This window comes from Penaeus monodon, chromosome 20 (genome assembly GCF_015228065.2).
Source record: "Penaeus monodon isolate SGIC_2016 chromosome 20, NSTDA_Pmon_1, whole genome shotgun sequence".
Lineage (NCBI taxonomy): Eukaryota > Metazoa > Arthropoda > Malacostraca > Decapoda > Penaeidae > Penaeus > Penaeus monodon.
The window spans coordinates 17389036-17389357 of NC_051405.1; the positions used below are offsets into that span (position 1 = coordinate 17389036).

Sequence of the window (322 nt, forward strand, 5' to 3'; positions counted from 1 at the left end):
AGGTGAGGTCTAAAGAATATTACCATAATAAATTTAATGTTTACTCATCACTCCTCTTTTACATAAACAAGGTACACAGAACATGATCCAGGGGCCAGCTCCCTTCTCACATTAACCACGCAACCTGCTCACTTCCAAGGTCTCTTTCTCTCTTCCCTTTACCTTGAGACCTGCTGACCCACCCTCCCTCTTCCACCAACAGATAATCTCAAGATGAAAATTCTTCTGTCCAATGAACAAAATTGCCCTTCTCTCCCTCATTTTTTTTTTCTTTCAAACCATAAATGCTAGGGGGAGGGAGAGGATGATTTTTTTTATATTT

General features: G+C 40.1%; 1 protein-coding gene across 1 annotated transcript in view; it reads right to left on the reverse strand.

Moving 5' to 3' along the window:
* Nucleotides 1-27: 27 nt before the first annotated feature.
* LOC119585660 (serine-threonine kinase receptor-associated protein-like) overlaps nt 28-322 on the reverse strand; it is a gene marked incomplete in the record, with an annotated part of 6974 nt that continues 6679 nt past the window's right edge. Inside the window, 1 exon segment of the mRNA XM_037934336.1 lies at nt 28-322.